The 20,802-nt window shown below is 34.3% G+C and overlaps 2 long non-coding RNA genes across 5 annotated transcripts; both read right to left on the minus strand.

Moving 5' to 3' along the window:
- Positions 1 to 3,862: 3,862 nt before the first annotated feature.
- Positions 3,863 to 5,717, minus strand: LOC124451656. The gene is made up of 2 exons (XR_006950599.1): positions 5,327 to 5,717; positions 3,863 to 5,154 (listed from the first exon to the last, which is right to left on the minus strand). It is a non-coding gene; the product is annotated as an uncharacterized LOC124451656 (long non-coding RNA).
- Positions 5,718 to 9,929: 4,212 nt separating this feature from the next.
- Positions 9,930 to 18,609, minus strand: LOC124451657. 4 transcript variants are annotated; one of them, XR_006950603.1, is made up of 4 exons: positions 18,525 to 18,609; positions 17,485 to 17,549; positions 17,332 to 17,392; positions 9,930 to 10,188 (listed from the first exon to the last, which is right to left on the minus strand). It is a non-coding gene; the product is annotated as an uncharacterized LOC124451657 (long non-coding RNA). The 4 variants fall into 4 exon arrangements; XR_006950602.1 differs by lacking the exon at positions 9,930 to 10,188 and adding an exon at positions 16,712 to 17,001; XR_006950601.1 differs by lacking the exons at positions 9,930 to 10,188; positions 17,332 to 17,392 and adding an exon at positions 16,712 to 17,001.
- Positions 18,610 to 20,802: the final 2,193 nt, after the last annotated feature.

A 20,802-nucleotide genomic window follows, 5' to 3' on the forward strand; every position in this document is an offset into this window, starting at 1 on the left:
ACATAATAACATTGAGATTAGTCAAATTCCAAAGGACTACTGCTAAATCTTTTAAAGTTTTACAAGTTTTAACTCAGGAATAGAGAATCACCTATCTAAGACAGGATTTGAATGCCAATGATTAAAACACGATATTCGAAACTGGAATGGATTTTTTCCCTTTATTAATCAAAAATTCCAAACATGTATATTCTTGCATAAGCCGTTCATATTATATAACACGTCTGTTATTGAATGAACCATCGTAAATTATGAATACGTGGCAAACATCAATTGCACGCAATTATAATTACTTATGATCAATAAAGACACTGTAGATACAATAGTAAAGGTTGCAATAAAAGTAAACTTTAAAACTGTTAAACAAACATGATCAAAAATATAATTTTAAAAGCTCACACTGTTACACGAATCAAGATTTAAAAAAAAATAGATCCGGTTGCGTCTTTTCTCTTTATAAATACATTCTTCATACGTTTAACATTTGCTTATTTTACAAAATGTTTTTACTTTGAAATGAATGGTTTGCTCAATACAATTAACAACATTTTGCTAGACACACAGCGATTAGTCAAAAGTAGTGTCGGCAAAAAAAGGGAGGTGATGCATGATTGGACATGCTATCCCCCCCTACATAAATTTTCAGAGATTCTTTTTTTCCTATAGACAAGTATGCTATTTCACCTCTCGCATACCTTTGAACAGGTTTTGCCTTTCTTTACCATGCAACTTATTGTCAATAGTTAGGAAGTTGGTTGCTCTAAAATATCGCCTAATTTTTCCAAAATTACCTTTGTTTTAAAAGTAATACGACCAAGTGAACAAAATTTTGCTTGCTTTAGTTTTTACATGTCACATACTCAACAAACGGATGAGAGATTTAATATAAATAAGGCGACCACATACATATCAGTTAAAAAATGGTGTTCATAGTTCATGCCTTATTGTAACATTAATTTTTTATCCATGTGAATTTTGTTACATAAACATACTAAATAAACGAGCGAAGATAAAAAAATGAACTAGGATCTACTTCAGCAAACAGTTTATGAAACATTAATGACATCTTTGTCACAGTATAGGCAGAGAATAAGAATATATAGAAGAGTCACTTGTGTCGGAACCAGGGGCGGATCTAGGATTTTGGATACCATAGGCAAAACATTATGACGTCATTCAGTGCTAAACCTATTACGTCATACTTTGCAAAACATACTACACTATTTATGCTTTCGATAAATTGTTTAAATCAAACAGTCTAATCATTCAGCTATGCAGAATCTTGTAGATCTCAATCGTATAAATACATAAAAACATTGTATATTTATACTTACATATCACAAGGTCGTTGATTTTCACTATTCAGAATATTGAATGCACACAAGACTGTTTCGCCCCACATAAGGGCTCATCAGCATGCCTAGGAACACTTTAACGCAAAACAAAAAATCGTGATCCGGCATGGACAGCCCTGTGAGAGCCGAATTAAGCAGACTGGTTATGGCGCCAGAAGTGCGCCTACACACCTTTGAAAAAGGAGTTTGGTTAGAAATGGGTGACTATATGGGATATTTCATGGATGTGATATTGCTCAATTTTTCACACCATCCCAGTCAATTCCAACCCTTTACCCCCCACCTAAAATGAGCACTCTGGTTTTGAAGGCGCCAGAAACTCGCCTTTCACACCTTTAGCAAATAGCAAAAGGAGTTTGGTTAGAAATGGGTGACTATGTGGGACATTTCATGGATGTAAGATTGCTCAGTTTCTTACACCATCCCAGTCAATTCCAACCCTTTACCCCCCACCTAAAATGTGCACTCTCATTTGCCAACAAATGAGCAGAATGTAAATGTAATGTAATAGTCAAAATAGAGCTTTGTATAAAGAGTCTTTGTGAAGACTAAAATTTGGTGTAAGGAAAAATTATTCTATTTATGCTTAACAATTTTGTGAAAGTAAATTTATGTCGACAACGGCCGAGTACCATACACGTACTCAGCAGTTTTAAGATTGGAATGTATATAGGGAAAAACCTTTATCGGGCGAGCTATTAGTTTGATGCAAATTCTATTGACGTTACTATTGTGTACAACGCACAATAAATGGTTAACATATGGACATTTCAACAAAATAAAAAACTAGGATATGAATAAATTCATGCAAATTTTAGCCTTGTATTTCCAACAGCAAAAGTATTAATAACCTCACCAATATCTGGTACAATTTCCTGATGAATTTGCATCAAGGCCAAACCATTTAAGCGTTCCCCAACCATGGTACTTCGCTGATAGTTTTAAGTGTCCTAAGGGAAGAAATAGATCGTTCACATTCACAAGAGGTAATGGGAGCGTTCCTAAAATACGTAGTAAAATTTTAATGTTTTCAAATCCGGCGAAATGAACAGATTTTAAAGTCTGGGCAATGTTATCAGGAAGGAGGCCGCAGTGGGTCTCCCAATAAGTGTACCACAACCTAAGTTCAGCATCTAAGGCCAAAGGATTTGGCAAATCATCATAATAAAAGTTAGCCACAGTTTTGAATGGCTCTTTCCAATCCACCCCATCTCTTGTCATGGACATCATTTTCGTCGGTACAATGCTAAGGCCTTTATAGACATTCACACTCTCAAGGTCGAATCGTGATTCTAAAGAAGATTGCAAATGATCTAGTAGAGGAAGAGTAATTGCACGTTTATAATACTCAGAAATGGTTGTGTGGGGATATTTTCCTGGTCGTTTGTTTGCGCACTGTTCTTGGTTTCCATTCTTCAATGCCAACTTTTGCTGCCAGTTCAAGCGCTTCGTCATACCAGGTGTCATGATAAAAATCAGAGGAATTCCTCATGTTCACCACCTCAGTTTTCAAAGTTGAAATTAAATGAATACCATCCATTATATCGATACTCTTACCCTGTAATAACTGTGTTACTGGAAGAGTTGAATCAAGAATATTTCTCGTGATAACTAAAGCAACGACGAAATCAAACCTGTCAATAAGTTGAAACAAAGATGAGGCATCAGACTGAAGCGACGGTTTGAACTCACCATCTAGATTTTCAGACATATCGTTAAGGGTGGTGTATACAGGTACAAAAGCTCTTGGAATGTATCTAAACCTTCGATACGTTCTACCCATCTAGTTTTGCAAACGTCTGTTAATCTAGTCTTTTCGAGTTTGTTTCTGAATTACGTATATGTTTTCAAAGGGAATATTGCGAGTTTGGGAAATTTTAATAAAATTAGTGGCATTGTTAACATGTTTCAACATATCATTGACAACACGTATACTCAAAGAATCGCAAAGGATAAGTTTAACCTATGACTATAGCAGTGTGTATAAAGAGCCTTTGGGTTAAGCTTTAAAATTTGAGCTGCTAGACCATTAGTGCAACCAGCAACTGAACCAGCCCCATCATAACCTTGCCCCCTACAATCATCTATTGATAAAGTCAGTTCCTTTAGAGCCTCTAAAAGTAGCTTGGAAAGTTGAGCACCACTTAGTCTCCACTTACAAAAAAGAAATGAAATGAATTCTTCCCTGATATTCATATCGGTATCAACAAAGCGCAAAACAAGAGACATTTGTTCTTTATGTGAAGAATCAGATGCTTCATCAGCAATAACAGAAAAAAACTTACTTTTTTTGATATCAGAAATAATCTGATTACTGATTACCTGGCCACAACATTTAATGATTTTATTTTGACTTGTTTTAGAAATATAACTTCTATTCTTACCACAATTCTTTAAATGATTTTCTAAAACTGACAGAATCATCACGATGCCCACGAAGAGGTAAACCTAGACGTCCACAAAAAATGACAGAATCAATAATTGGAGATAGTACTTCCCTATTCTGCTCTATTTCTTTCTTGATACCAGCATCCATGATCATCTCGATAGGCTGCAGAGTACCTGATATTTGGGAACGCAAAGCATCAAAAATTGGTGATGTGGATGCATGCAAACCGACTTCCCTCCCTTCACTTTTTCCAGCATGTTGAGTGAAAGAGCATTTAGCATTCTACCAATCTTGAAGAGGTTCAGTAAACAACTTTTTTACTTTACTGGCCTTGCCTGGGAATCTATTGCCAAACAACACACACGATAGACAATACGCACCATTTTGTGAAGGTGAATAGCAAAGCCATTCATGCTGGTCTAGCCAATCATGCCTAAATGATCTGCCATTAGATTTAGGAAAATGATACTTTTTATCTGGTTTATATACATTTTTTATCAAATGACATATTTCAGAATTATCCATACCCTTAACTTTCTCCCTATACAAGGAAACATCAAAATTATGGGTTAAAACAGCAGGTTGCATATCACCAGAAGTTGGAATACCAGGCAATAGTTCCTGGGATGATGTGTGAAGCAAAAGACTATTGGCTTTATTTAATGTCTGAGCAAGAGCTGCAGCAGAAGAAAAACTCTCATTGGGCATCCTTTTAAAAGTTGGTTGGGCAGCAGGCCTATTAGTTGAAGTAAAAAAATTTGAAATGTCAACTGTTTTTGGTGCAATATTTGGAAAAATTTTGACAAATTTTCCTTTCTCTGTTGTTGAGCTGCTAAAATTAGACTGTGTACAGGAATTAGACAATTTTCGCTTCAACCTGTGGGCATGGAAAATGAGAGGCACAAAATGATTAGACTGAAAAGTCTCACCTGGTTGTACAGATCCTTCATGACAAAACAAAATATTAATAGCATCCAAACCTCTTTGGCTTAATAACCGGGGCTGAACAATACGATTAAATAACAATTTATATCTACTTTCACCAGAATCAGGATAAAAAGTATGAATTTTTCTACCTAAAACAGAAGATAGGCCCAAAATACAAAGAAAAGATGACCATTTCTAGTCATTACAATTTAAAATAGCCTCCTGTTTTACCAGTTCATCTGTTGTATATCCAGTGTCTAAACATTCTTTAGACACTGACAAAGGCAAAAGATTGTTTAAGCTTTGGGCAAAGTAATCACTGTGCTCACTTATAGCAGACAAAAAGCATGGGTGTTGAGCATAAAAAGCAGCATGACCAAATAGCTCAAGCGATGTTAAAATTCGCAAAGTAGGGACCAATGCATTGTTACCTACCAGAACTAGGGAAGCTGAACTGTAGAGGCAATTGCCAGAAGCTTCAGTCTTAAAAAATATTCAAGAAAAGAAATTAATATTTTGTTTGGTAGATTGATTGCATTGTATGAATGAATTGCTGACTGTAGACAAAGATATAGCCTAGCGAAATTGAGATTTAACCATTTTACACGTATATATAAATACTACAATACGATATATATAATTATAATATATTTACCTTATTGCAGTACAAGTCTTTCCGTCATGAGCGTGCTTTGGCACATATATTTCATCTCCAAATTTTCGACACAGAGTATGGTCGGGGTCATAAATTCTATCTAACAGCTGCTCGTTAGTAAACATAGGTCGAACGTCGACCAATAAACGAGAATAAAGCTCATTAAGGCATTTTAAATCGTTTTTGGCCAACGCAGACTGAGCAGTCTCGTATAAATTACCACAACACAATGAAGACATTATAAAATATCACAAAACCGTAAACTGAGCACAGAGGCTGTTCAGAAACAATACGAGTGTATGTTAATTTTCAATTGCCTAATTTGCCTAGCTCAACTATGCTTATCAACAGCAATGATTGGTTGGAATTGCTCAAGTTAGGCAAAAAAAATTGACCAATGAGAATACCTATACGCGATGTCAAGTTAGGCAAATTCATCTTGTTTAGGCAAATTGCTAACAACCAATCAAATGGCTAGATCGCCTTCTTGACTTAGGCAAAATTGCTTCTTTGCCTAACGACACGAAGCTTTATAGATAATCATACGCATCTGGACTACAATTCATATCAAAATTACGTCATTTAATTGCACAACATTTCTAAACAAAAGTCAGATGATTTGACTGCGATAAAGTGCTATTCATAGTTTCATAATTCGATAAATTCGTATCGAATCTAAGTCGAGGTATATTTTGGTAATTTCACCATAGGCACTTGCCTATGGTGCCTACCCCTAGATCCGCCCCGGGCCCTCACTTACGAAGGTTTACAATGCTCTACGAAGTTGTGATACATGATTTTTTCTTTTCCAATAGGAATTCTTAGTTCAAGAAATATATGCTCTAGATGATTAGATGAGCAAATGATCTGGGGAAGCAAAATCATGAGAAAACTTTGGAAATTCAGATCTCTAGACGGCTGAAAATGGCCAATTTATAGATAACTTTTTTAAAGTCATTATATTACTTGCTCTACGGAAACAGCAACATCTTAGAAATTGTTTTTTCAAAACATTTTTTCCAATAATTAAAAGCCCAAAGGACCAAGGTGTTGATTACATAAGAAAGTTATCAAGGCTAGGAGAAGCAGAATGTGATTAATATATACGATGAATCCCAGATCTACTGTGCTTAGAAACAAAAAGAGGGATAAAAAATTCCGTTGAATATAACCAATTTACACATTGCTCATTGACCAATATGTTAAGCATACTTACGAATAAAGTTAATGTACAGTTACAATGCTTAATTATTCCCAATGGTTGTTGAATTTGTTAATTGTTGAATATTTAATGAACTTCTCGGCTAACCTTGACAATTCCAATAACTTGTTGACAACATAAAACTTATTTGGTTACAACAGATAGGGCGCCCCTCCTTATTTAACTAGAAATTATTGGATACAAAAAATATCAAGTTCTTTTTCCCCATAATATCTCTAACCTGTAACTCGAACTAAGCCACACTATCGCAGATTGTGCTGTGATACGATATTTAAATGTGCAAATTCCAGTACTTAAGCCTTCGTCGCTGCTGATGCTTTCAAATCGAGCTACACTTGAAATCAATTTTACGGCGATGTATTGGCGTATTCTGCAATTTTTTTCTTACAAACTTTAGTCACAATGATTTATTTAATAAATAGTGCAAAAAAGTTGATGCAACCTTCGCGATTTGCTAATAATTGCGAGATATTAACTTGGACCACATATTTTCTAATACAACGTCATATTGATTCTCACTACTTTGGGCTCCGGAGTAAATTTGCCCGGCTTCAACTTGTATGGCAGTATCTAGTGTATTATTAGATCTGTGGTGTGTGCCTATAAAAAGTGTATGCCTATAAGTATGTGCCTATAAGTGTGTGCCTATAAAAGTGTGTGCCTATAAATGTGTGCCTATAAATGTGTGATATGCCTATAACTATAAGTGTGTGTGCCAATAAGTGTGTGTGTGCCTATAAGTGTGCCTATAAGTGTGTGCCTATAAAGTGTGTGCCTATAAAATATGTGCCTATATGTGATAGGAAGTGCCTATAAGTGTGTGCCTACAAGTGTGTGCCTATAAGTGTGTGCTTAAAGTGTGTGCCTACAAGTTTATAATACGCTTGGACGCTCCCCATTAATTTATCTTATTTCCTTTTTATTGTTGTAATTTATGTACAATATTACTTTTATGTAAACTTTGTATCACTTATTATTTCACTCGTACTGAAGATGGCATCATAAGATGTCGAAACATGTCTAATTTATGATTCAAGTACAGGAATATTTTTTCCTGATAGCGATAGCAAAGTATGGTATCAATGCACGTAAAAATTCCAGAATATATATCCACGAAAAAATAACTTAATGCTCAGCAAATCATTTTTCTAAATTTTTAAGAAAACTAAACAAACAGAATTGTTAACAAACAATAATGCAGGTTTAATAGTTATTGGCAATTTAACAGTTTTTATTTTTATTGACATTTTCTATATTTTTAACTTAACCACTCAAACATTTTCAATGTAGAGAGCTATGATAATTGACAATAGTAATCTTGAGGAAGACGAGTTGTCTCTTTTTGAGTCCACTCAACCCCAGTCCCACTCATTATATGTGAACCCATATGATAATGACTTGACCAACATCACTGGCGATGAGTTTACTAAGATCTATTTGGAGTCACCAATCACTCTATCTTCCAACTATATTTACATTTCAAGTCACCAGGAAAGTCTTCTCCACGAAATGAAACGTCTTCGCCACGAAACAAATATGGCATTGCCCGTACAGGAGACTGGAGTGGCGATGAACAAGGTTTTGTTTTCTTCCACATTTTTGACATTGAAAATAGTAGATTAGCGGATGAAAAGACGCCACGTGAAGTGTGATTTTTCCCAACGGATTTGGAAATTCATTTTTTGGCGGCAAGGGAGGCTCAAAGCGTCGAAATTTTTCGACAATTTTTGGGGGGTTTGAGAATTCCTTGATAAACCTCAAAAATTCTTTTATTATCAGCAAAATTTATAAATCATTTTTATTATCTGTTTTCAAAGATCGATTCACTGAATATTAGAATCGAGGCAGTTATAGCTCTCTGGCAACTAACAGCACATACAAAGAAAATAGATTAAAAATAATAAGGTTTATGCATGAATTGCCAAGTGAAATTATTCACTCTTCACTGCTCTTGCATTATTTTTATGTATTTCAGTACATTCAGTTGTTTTCAAATCTCCGACAAAATCGGCGATTTGACAAAAAATGGGGAAGCAGTTGTCCCTCGCCACCACTGAGATTTCTACCCCTGGGGACATAAATTTTAGTAGTGTGTACCTCACTTTTTTGTAAAATATTATTAATACAATCATGAGCTTTTATTGTGTAGATATTAATGATGACACAGCTTCGTCGTGTTTGTATGACATGTATTTGTGTCCGAATATAACAAAATGAATTAATTACGATATATTTCAAAATATTATGAATATAATATTAAATAGATAAAAGGTAGTATTATGTGTTCATATATTTGATGCTCTTTTACTTCATATAAAATCACAAAATAAATTATAATGTCAACTTCTCCTGGAAAAAATGACAGTTTAAGTATTGCCTGCTCTTTTTGTCAATAAAATATTCACCCAGCAAGACACGAAAAAACTATAGACTTCCATTGTTTTATGGGCTTCGTTGGGGCAGATGAAGGCTTGAGACACAATCTCACGCCGGACTCGATCCCCCGGGAAAAATTGAAAAATTGAAAATGAGGGGTCGAAAACTTTATTTCCTGCGTTTTCATGATCAAATTATATGGTTTTTTTATCGCTTGATTCCACGTTTTTGTCAAATCATTTACAGTCTTACTGTCTTGTGTTTAAACACGTTATGCATCACCAGTGATAAAGGACCTTCACTATATATCATAGGTAGTTCTCTGCATGAAAACAGAATCACAACTTGAGACTCACTATAGTGAAACGTTCTTATTCATTGACAATGACGTATTAATTCATCGAAAATTCTTAGACAATTTATAGAGCGAAATTTCATTTATGATAGATATAAAGATGATCTCGCAATAAGAAATAGGACATGTTCACAAGTTAATCAAGTAAAATTATGCAAATTTCATTAGCTTCCTATAGCAACACATTCACGTAAGATAATATTCCAAAATCTTAGACTTTTTCTCTTATATTTTGAAGCTTTACACTATAGATATCGCTTCTACATGTGTTTGATACAGATGTTAGTCGTGCGGTTAAGAAAAATTGCAATCAAGCTACGCGATAAGGATGACCATAAGCACAATAAATGAGCACAAACAGAAGTACACGAACAGAAACAAAAATACACGAACACAAATAGTTTACATGTTAATTGCTAGCTACTTAATACTCCGAGCTTACATTCACAAGATCGAAGAAGCAATACAATATTAATTTAGTAGGAATTATTAAAAAAAACTACAAGCACTTTTATACGTTACAATACTGTTAAGGAAGTGATGACAAAATCCTACATGGTTGTTGACAAAAAAACCAGACCTAAAGCTAACTAAAGCAGATATTTATAGTTTCTACAAAATACAAATAATGAATCAATCAGTTGGTGAAATAATTGTGTCAACAGTATATTATGCATTTCACCACAAACAGCAAATACAATATTGGAATGTCATATAATATTTAGGCTGCGTTTACACTATACCGTATTCGCTGATCACGACATCTTTATTTGCTTTTAAGGGGTAACTGCTCGGAGTAAAAGCTAATTAAGCTGATAGATTTAGTCCATTTGATTGTGTTTCTGACGTTGACAATATCGAACGTCCATGAACTTTTCTCGCGAAGAATGGATAAAGAATCTTCCGCTACTTCATTTAGCACTGATAGGTGCTGGGAACTTCAAGTTAAGGACCAAAAGTATGCACAACAGGCCGACGGGCTGAACATTTAAGTCAGTGAATGTGATCTTCCACTTTATTTCTGGCAGAAGGACACTGGTTCCAATAGCGATCTGAAGAAATGCAATGACGTTACTTCCCAGAGATTTAATGAATTAGGTTAAGTGGTTTATTCGGTGTTTGTTGTCGTTTTTGTGGAAATGCATCAAGCATTTTAATGGCTTTCTTCGGTGTAGGCTTTTCGTAAAACAAGAAATATTTGAGATATTCTAAAATAATGCACCTTCGACCTTCAACGATTGTAGTATCGGATTCCAGCAGCTGCAATTATTTGGTAGTATAGTAACGGATTCCAGGGTTAGGAAATTACTTGGTCATATAACTAAAAGCATTTTCAAATCTTGAAAAAGTTTGACAGGAATAATATTAAATATATAATTTTGTTTTAACTATGTTGATTAAATCTACTTCATTCAGTAGCTATATACTTGCAGGCTAACATGTACGCATTGCGTACCTATTTTCTTAAAATGTATGCCATGTATTTAATAAGCGCAGTGTTTTGGGAGATATACCCAAAGGCCATGAAATGAAGAAAACAAACGTGAATATTCATGATAGCAACAATAAATAGTGTTCTGACAAAAAGTTTCGCTTGGCCCCAAATGTGGACACTGTTTTTTCCAAAACAAAACGAAATGTGAGGAAAAACCGGTGGATCTGGTAAAAAACCCTCTACATAAAAGAATCAGGATCCTTTTTAACGATCTCATGCAGTTACTTATGGAAGTTAATTTTAACACTCATCTACTCAACCTACAAACCTCAAGACATGGATTGTGTTTTTCCTCTCGCTTGTTTTCCATTTTCGTAGAATACAGTACGTTTTTAGTCCAATCACTCCAATGTTAATGTTCATACGTACATATGCCGTTATACAATGTCCATTCAAAACGTTTGTACCATTCCATGCACGAAGTTACCAGCATCATTAACCAATAAAGTAGCTACTGAGATCATGAATCGCTATTTCCATAGATTTTAATTGGTAACTTCAAGAGAAGGAAAAGGGATCACTTCAATACCATAGTTATATCATCACTCAAAGAATGCTTAGTGCAGAAATCATCTTCTGTAAATGACACCTGACCACCTTTAGGTGGGCTCATATAACAATGGAGCCCATCATCATTATATAAACAAACAACTGACATCAACAAAAAATCCAAACTACAAATGAACATTCTTGGCCATGAATCACCATGACACATGAGTAATGATAAACTAGTAAGAGTAACTGAAGTGAATGATACAGGTGGTAAAGGTACTTTCACAACTCCATCCATGTGGGATCTACAATATAAGAAAATATGAATCAGATATATAGAGGGTGAGCAAGTAGCAATATGTTTTCTGTTTGATTATCCAAATGGTAAAACATTTACCTACATTGCATGAATAGCATTAGTCAGTTGAGTTTGAAAATTGAACGATGCAACAAGAACTTTCAAACGATCAAATGCTTAACATCGTGGTCGAAGCATTTTACAGTGAAAGTTTTCATATTACAGAGCCAACAAATAAGACTAGTTGTTATTCCATGTAACTCTTACTTCACTACTTAGTCAGTAAAAAGGAGAGAATTTATATTATTTTATAACATTAAGGTGACTAAACCGTTGTTAACATTTCTTTAATATAAGTCATAAAAAAGATTTTTTATAGTGATTGTCTCCTTAGGAGCATGTCATCCATTTAAAAAGACAATAAGTAATCCTTCAGTGAAGGCTTCAGTGCTTTTAAATAAAAATAATTCATCTGAATTTTCAGATTTTTTCGCGTTTATATGACGTTATGCAAAGTAACGTGATATGATGTTGTAGATTGGGATTTAAGAGACGATAAGTAATGTAGAAACTAGACTTTAAATTTGTCCAAATGTTTATTGCATCTTGTAGTCATATCTTGCTAGGTTAAGGTTAGGAGAGGGTTTATATGCGTTCTGTTTGCCCTGAGTTTTCTCGACTACTAAAAATATTGTAAAAAATTCGAGCAAAAGACAATTATGGATCTCGTTTATTTCAATTCTTCACCACAATCTGAAAAAATTGCACCTCTAGCGCTCAACCACATAGTGCATTGGAGACAGACGACAAATTTAGTGCATTTATCATTGCATCTATTCAATAATGACTAATGTGACATTGAAAAAATAAACCAAAAGTCAATAGCATTAATAAAAAAACATTGAAATTTTCAGAAGAACAATATAGAGATAAATGAAGAAGCAAATAATCATTTATCGTCAGCGTAGTCACTTACATTTAGTTTCCAGCCGTGAGATTAATTTTTATACATAATACCGAAGTAAGTACGTGGGTAAAACATTTTAAAAGGGTTTGAAGGCAACACCTTTATTTTTCTTTGCACAATCACAAATCTTTATACTTGTCGTCTATGTGTATAGTCTTGTTCCATCTCATGTGAACAATATCTGCTTTCTACGACGCCTCGTGATTTACTTGTAGCAACATTTGAAGTGAATAGTATTTTTATGCATGGTGTTAAGCACGTCATTATATGTATTTCTTCCACATGATTGTTTAACATTCATTTTTCGTACTTGAACAAATTACCGAATATCTATCAAATCTAATTTTTTAAAACAAAACGTATTGTTATATTTGTACAAAATTAAAGTATAGTTTCCAAATTTAATATCGTCTCATGAATCTAAACCTACAACATCAAGCATCGTTACTTTGGATAACGACATTAAAACGTAAAAAAATCTGAAAATTCAAATGACTTTTTTTTAAACGCATTGAAGTTGATTTGAACGCAAGTCTTTTTGATAGATGACATGCTCCTAAGGAGCCATTCACAATAAAAAATTTTAGTCACGACGTTAATTAAAGAAATGCTAACAACGGAAAATTAGTCACTTAAAGGGCTGTTTATATGAGCCTGGCTAACCGGAATTCAGTGAGGCGTTAAATGATTTCGACGCTATGAAAGGGGGAGGGAGGGGGGGGGGCATCTCGAGAAGATTTTTCTTATGATAAGTATAGAATCGTTTTAGAATTGTATTAATAGAATTTTTGTCATTACTTTGTGTTGATGCTTGGTTTAGTGTAATAGTTGTTTTATGTTTGAAAAACATGTCCCAACAACTGTAGGATCAAGTTGCAAAAAATTTTATTAAGAAAAAAACTATGTAAGAAAAAAAACATGACTGAAAACATGTTTTTTGGGGAGGACATTTTGCTGCGTTGCGGTTATTGATTGATGATTGGGGGGGAGGCACTAATATTTATATACCGTATACATGTTTTACTATGTTAGTTATTTAATTTCTTTTGAAATCCATAGTGATTAAGGATTATACAATATGAATAATGACAATAAACTAATAAAAAGGTTGACTTTTTGTGCATCTTGATTCCTACAGTAGGTAGCAAAGAGTTGAAAACCCACAACAGACATGTTCATATATTTAAAATAATGTTCCATTTTATAACTTAATTAAGGCAAAAAATCTGCAATGTATAAATTAAGTGTTTCATAATTGTGGAAAAGTGTGAATTGGTAGAATATTGTTGTAAAAATAAGGCAGGTTATAATTTCACCTATCAAAACAGAAGATAGTCAAATTGTCAAAGTTGTGATGCAGTTGATGTGAAATAAAAAACACCCCTTAATCAATGACACCAAAAAATGCACTGTTTATAGGCAAACCTTGCTTCTATAGTTTCCTCAAGGATGCGACAACTTTGGGTAATTATATTTGTCGAATGGAGATTCTCATGTTGATTCACCCCACCACTAGCTTCATCTTTAATACAAGTTTCAACTATAGCCACAAATGAATTTTCAAACAAAGGTAAGGTCTAACTTCTTGGGGAAGTTGGTTGAAGCTATCTGAAGAAATGTAGAGAGATTAGGAAGATATAAAACAAAGTAACAATGTCCTGTAATACTCCAAGCTTGGTAAAACAAAACTCTGTAATTCAAATGCATCATTTACGTATATTAATATGCAAGTTAGGCATAGTAAAGGGTTCAAATTGGTATTTGAGGGAAGGAGCCCCTTTGCTTAAATTTCTCTCACAAAAATCAAGGCAATCTATAGTTGATAACATTGATAGAAAGCCATCTAGATTGAAACATTCACTAATTTAGCTTCAAAAACAAACTTAAACTTTTATGACATTTTGATTACCCTACTATGCTATTAAAAAGATAAAAAAGTGCACTATGATTCAATGTATTGACTTGAAATATATAATTTGCTTAATGCACATGATAAGGTAAAATTGTAACAGTGTTTTGTGAAGACGCAAATAATGCCATGTTCCTTGGTAATTCAGAATGCAAGATTAGTTATAATTATAATTATAAGTCAATATATATATAATTATATAGTAATTATATTAAGTCAATATATAATTATAAGTCAATATCTTGGGAATAGTAAAAAGTATCTTAAGTCTTAAAGTATGACTTCGAAAAACATCATAGTATTAAACCAAACAGAGGTTGATGCTATTGTTACTGTTACATTCTTAGGTCATTGGTGTGTAGTCTAATTTAACACATAAAACCCGATTTCCATATAATCGTGTCGATCGTCTTCGTCTGAAAGCGTGTAGGGACGATATTGCACGCAGTCGTTTTAATCGTCTAGATAGAACAGAGTTCCATCTTGACAATTGTAATCGCTTTGATGGCCTTGTTCGTTTCGATAGTCTTGAATATGTTTCCATAAAAACGCTCTAATCGTCCTTGTATGCTTTCAGACGATTGACGATCGAGAAAATTATATGGAAACCGGGCTTGAACGAATGCGGCAATGACATTTAAAAATATAAAATAAAATGAAGAAAAAAATGTGCTGCCTTTCGGACATTTCACTATACATCATAATTCATAAAAAATTGAAAATTTCGGTTTAGTTCAAAATCCACGATACTAAATCATCAATAAATTTAACTCACCTCTGTATATTTCATACTGTGTTGTAAACATTTATCGCAATGTCTTCTTTACGGTTCTCGGTTTGTTTGAAATTGCATCTTTAGTGGTCACTTACTTACATTTTTTATTCTATTTTTGCTCGCACACATCTATTTCCAAACACCCATAAACAAACGGGCAAATTCGATTGTATATTGTATTGTACGCGCGGAATATGTCTGTCGGGTGGACTCGGGAGAAGGTGAAACGTAAATAACGCTAAAAATGTTTTTTTATTTCAACCAATCATTCGCGCCATTGGTTCCCGCACTTGCGTAAAAAATTTGAGGTTTAAATTTAAATTCATCCCGCTGCACGAATCTCAATTCGATTTCATGCGCCACTAAAGAGAAGCTTTATATAAGGAAAAAGGTAAGTTATAACTTATATGTAGATCGGGTTTATTCAATTAGAATAACAGCAAGATGGATAGTTCTAATTAAAAGTACTTTGTATTTTACACAGATAAATTTGAAGTTATTGCCACATGATAATAAACGAAATGTAACTATTTAAGCTGATTTGTTATTTTCAAATCATTGTTACATAAATAAATCGTAATGCCAAACGCATTTTGGAAGTTTAACATACTAACGATGGTACAATTGTACGTATGTCGCTAAGTAGTACAACTGCACGTCGGCGAAGGCCGACCGAACTCTAGTGGACGAAATATACACTATAGCAGGCACGTTTATATGAACGGGCTATCTACAGGGTGTATCAATAACGACATTTAGAAACTAACCTATCGTGAAATTTCAAGACCTGATGACGATGCTAATCACTGTGATACATTTCAGCGCATGTTTTGTTGTTAGAACTTGTGTCAAATTCCCAGGATAAGAAAAGCTTTTGCGCAAGTATATACACGTAGCTAACAATACTTTACGCAGTAGTGAGCCGAGCCTAGTCGTAGCAATTGAAATTATCACAATACGTCAATTTCTAAAGATCTTTGATACACCCTGTACATTTTACACCCTGTATACATTACACCCTGTACACCATACACCCTGTACACAATAGACCCTGTACACTTAACACCTTGTACACAATACACCCTGTACACAATACACCCTGCACAATACACCCTGTACACAATACACCCTGTACACAATACAGCCTGTACACAATACACCCTGTACACAATACACCCTGTACACTTAACACCCTGTGCACAATACAGCCTGTACACAATACACCCTGTGCACAATACACCCTGTACACAATACACCCTGTACACAATACACCCTGTACACAATACACCCTGTGCACAATACAGCCTGTACACAATACACCATATACCTGCACACTTTACACCACGTACACTAAACACTCTTCAAGATTCATCACTAAACACTGTTCCAAGGGCATTAAAAAATTTAAACCATTTGAAATCAACTCAAGTTTCAACTATAAATGCATGGTTCAGCAGTAATTGTACCCCAAGGAGGCAGCTAGTGCACATAGTAAATCCAAGAATACAATTCCTTTTAATTGTGTTTACGCCTCCTTGTGGATCAAAGGAAATTCTAAAGGTCAGATGATATCTACGGATTGAAGTTTTTTAACACACCCTGTATGCTTTATATACACAATTTGTATAACAATGTACCCTCCTGTGAAATGGTGGCTCAGGACTGGGAAGAAGAACAGATGGTTACACATTGTTACTGTTTTACACTAGAGTCGCCAGAGTGCTCAAACATGTAGAAATATTCCTTCGACTTTTATGTTCTTGAGGACAATATTCATAAGACATCCCTACAACATAAGACAAGGTATAAACAGATTTTTAAACTTGTGGTTTGCCAGAGGGGTGAGGGCATCTTTAAAAGAATGTGGTTATGTGAATTCCAAAGATGATTATATAAACAGGAAAGGCATACTGTATATAATCTCAATGTTTAAAGTTGTGTGCAACACAAATATTGAAAATCAAATGGTCTGTCTGTACTGTATGCATGTTATTCAGAACTAGCTTCATTTAAATACTGAGTGATGCAATGAAATGCTCTTCAAAGTAATGTTTAATGGTGAACATTTCGTCTCCAAACGCTTTCATGCTAATCTTCTATACCCTAATATGCTTACTTTGACAAAAATTGCAAATGAGAAACCACACAATCAGCACGATGATGCAAATATAGATTATCTTAAGCAAAAAGAACGGAAAATTCACTTGGTAAATTAAAGCTTAATTAAGGTTTTTAGGGAAGCTTATTGAGCTTTAAATGAAATACATACCATAAGCTACTTTGAACATGATCGTATCTGACAGTGAGTTTCTACTCAACTTTAAAAGCAAGTTCCTGGAATGAGGAAAAAATTATTTTCAGTAAAGAATCACAAGCTAATTACTTCAACTAAAATGAATACTCCTCCTTAAACAAAACATTAAGATGCATTATTAGGGGTGTTGAAAGCATACAATAAGTGGAAAACATGACACAACTGCCAAATTGGTGAAGACGATTTTAAAGATATGCCGCCCCCCATTTTAGTCCTTCCGGTGCCGCTGTGCAATAATATAGGTTGCACCTGAATTTGTGCAAACTTGAAATTGATAGTTATTTGAATGCACCAGAAGAATGGCCAGCTTCAAAATATTGCACTTCATTCTTTCTGCACATGATAATATAGCCATAGCGCAACTATTTTTTTTTGAAATTCTCATGATTTTTTAAACTGCATCATCTTGTCTACAATAATTCCTCATTGGCATCTTGGTTGCAAAATATTAATTTGTAGAATGACAAGATGTTCATTCTTAGTGACTAATCCAATGTGACAATTTATGTTTAATACATTATGAGCATTGATCTGTGTAGATTGCTTCCCCTGTTCCATATGTTGTGATCATTTAAAGCAGGTAGGGCTGTCAAAGCTCGCCAGGCTGGATCTGGTAATAAAAATTACCAACTCTGATCGCACTGAACTAACCTCTCCTAAAACACTTGCAAGATACAAATAAAGAGACTTGATTCTAATTATGCATTTTAAAAATTCACTCTATATTCAAGGTTAGTTGTCGAAGGACTGCATCTCAAATTTCAAAAGACATTAAAAATTTCAGGACAACACTTTCCCAGGGCCACTGCTACAACATTAGTTAGGGAAGGGTGTTATTCATTAATGCAACAGATATGAGTTGGACGCATTGAGTTCTCTGTGACCTTGAGGTCTTATACAACTCAATGGTTGGGTGCAACAGAATATATGAATTTCATAGCCCCCACGGTACGACCCTGTCTAATCATTTAATACTTGTTTAACAAATATTTCACCTTCGCAGCTATTCTTTTCTTTGTCTTAGCACTTTCCATGCACATTGACCAGAGAGTTTCACAATGTTTATTCCCGTGTATAAAGTTCACCCCTTTCTGGCTGCAATTCAAACAGTCATTTCCAAATTGCAATTGGCTCAATTTCGATTCAATACTTCCCCAGTCTGCTTCCACATACAATCAAACTTCATGATTCACTACGGCAAGAGTTCAATCACCCTATCAGTCCAAATGGGACGGTCTTTCTGTTAGAAATGCGTCGAGATTTCGACTGTCATTTGCCGCCATACGGCTACTCCACATGCACTAGTTCGTGTTGCAGGGAAATGACGTAATTGTAGAGAGATAAATAATGATTTTATTTTAATTTTTTTGCTTCATCGGATTGGATTCATGATTGGATTTCGATTCCGACACGGTATGAGTCCAGTATCGTGTGAATAGTACTAGTACAGAATGTACATAAGCTTGCATAGGAAATTATGGTATAAAAATAGAATTAAGTTAAGTTTATGGTACAAATGCCGGAATTTTTTCCCAGATAACAAAGCGTGCCATTGAAGTAAATGTGACTTTAATCAATACTTTTTACCTTATGCTCTTGTAAAAAAACCCCAGAATATTTCTAGATAATAAAAACTTTAAGCTCAGCAAGTCATCTTTCTAAATTGGAAAGGATGTGCTATAACTTATCTAAATTGACTGGTTAAAGGATGTGCTATAACTTATCTAAATTGACTGGTTAAAGGATGTGCTATAACTTATTGTAAGGAAACTAACCAAAAAATTTAACTTTTCTTGAATTCGGACATGCCCAAGAGTGGACATTGTGCCATTGTGCCATGGTACGTGGGCCCTTAATAGTATATGAAAATGGACCCTTTATACACACATCTATGAAATACCAATTTTACTGAAATTTAAAGAATTATTTGATTCTCGTACTTTTGCAGGTGTGACAACGAAAACAGTCAAGAAGTTTAAAGCAGTTCAAAAGGTGCGCAATAAAACTCCCCGGATGTTTAAAGACAACAAAAGTTCCAAGAATGTGTAAATACTTCAGATCAGCGTCAAAGTCATTGAAAATGAAACAATTTCTTTTTTTGCCGCTGGGGTTGGTTGCAAGAAGAATGGATAGCGTTATCCACTGGATAGTAAATTTTTCTGAACGCTCATAAAATCTCTCATAAGAGAAAAATATACGATTTGAACTGTGCAATCACTGAAATAAAATATTCTTTCGAAGATTACAAAATTTCTTTGTCGTAAGAAAAATATAAACGCTTTTTTTACAAGTTTGAAAATTTTCGCTATCCAATAGATAACACTATCCAGGCTTTGTGCAACCGGCCCTAGGACTGTGAGCTGGATAAAGACTACATACAACATGTAACGATACTCACGGGTTTAAATCATTCACTATATCAATAAAACACCAATATATTGCCATTCGTGATTTAATCAATATTTTGTACTTTATTCGAGACATCCTTTATATTACAAAACTTAACCGTACTTTTGAAACTTTCTATATGTAGAAGTAGAATGGTTGGTTACAATAATGGATCTAATTCAGCCGATGAGTTCCACCTTATTTTGCCTATTCAAGAGACATCTGATGGTGAGTATACTGCCATGCCAAATCATGGACCAACGACTTATCAAAACATATCTAAACATGAATCCTCGTGTAGTAATTATAGAATTGCGAATCAAATGACTTTTCTTTTGACTTAGGAGAAGTTATCTTAATGATGATCTAGATGATGACGAAATGTATTTCCCAGTGCATAAGGAGGAGTCCGTTGAAGATGATTTTCTTAGTCAGTTAGAAAACAGCAAAATAAATAGATCTTTAGATAAATAGTACTGCCCAGCAAACAATACGTAATATTTAATGAAATAGATTTAGTTGACATATATGTAATTTTAATTTCTTAATGGGTGTATCAATGATGTTCATTAAAAAAATACAATTCTTGCCAGCACTAAAGGAAATTTGCCGGAAAGAATGAACATCTGCGTATTGCTGCGTGCGTATAATAAAAGTTTGTATCAACGCACATGCATTTATGATTAAGAAGTGAGAAAGGAGTTTATTTTGAGTAGCTACTCATATTCAGACATCATTTTGAGAGAATAAGAAAGGAACTATTCCGTAGTCAGTCTGTTAAAACATATATAACTCGGGCAAAACGAGATATATTGCTGAGCATTGCAGAAATAATTCACATACTGCTCGTAAAACATTTCATGTAAATGTGGAAGCTTATTCTAT

The sequence above is a fragment of the Xenia sp. Carnegie-2017 genome, unplaced genomic scaffold (genome assembly GCF_021976095.1).
Source record: "Xenia sp. Carnegie-2017 unplaced genomic scaffold, XeniaSp_v1 HiC_scaffold_24, whole genome shotgun sequence".
Taxonomy (NCBI): Eukaryota; Metazoa; Cnidaria; class Anthozoa; order Malacalcyonacea; family Xeniidae; genus Xenia; species Xenia sp. Carnegie-2017.